The 276-nt window shown below is 25.7% G+C and overlaps 1 protein-coding gene across 1 annotated transcript in view; it reads right to left on the bottom strand.

Annotated features, from left to right (window-relative positions):
• The window catches only part of LOC119585647 (protein Aster-B-like), a gene marked incomplete in the record, with an annotated part of 119,378 nt that overhangs the window by 2,482 nt on the left and 116,620 nt on the right, over nt 1-276 (bottom strand).

Here is a 276-nt window from a genome sequence, read left to right as displayed (position 1 = left end):
GTAAAAATTAAATTTTTAAAAAGAGGACTTTATGACAATTTTTTCAAATTTACCCGAATAAGGGGGAAAAGAAAACAAAAACTTTTAGCAAAAAACTTGGCAAACAATAAAAAATTTTTCTCACCTTTTTTTAACAAAAAAAAGTAAATTTTTTTTGGATTTTAAGAATTTGGAGCCCTTGAATTTTTTCTTTTGTAGGGGGATTTTTTATATTTTTTTAAATGTGCTCGTTATTTTTAATCCCCACTGCATGCATTTAAGTAATAAAGGGAAGGG

This window comes from Penaeus monodon, chromosome 20 (assembly GCF_015228065.2).
Source record: "Penaeus monodon isolate SGIC_2016 chromosome 20, NSTDA_Pmon_1, whole genome shotgun sequence".
In the NCBI taxonomy this organism is placed as follows: Eukaryota; Metazoa; Arthropoda; class Malacostraca; order Decapoda; family Penaeidae; genus Penaeus; species Penaeus monodon.
Note: the sequence above shows the minus strand (reverse complement) of the source record. Positions and strands in the feature narration are given on the sequence as shown.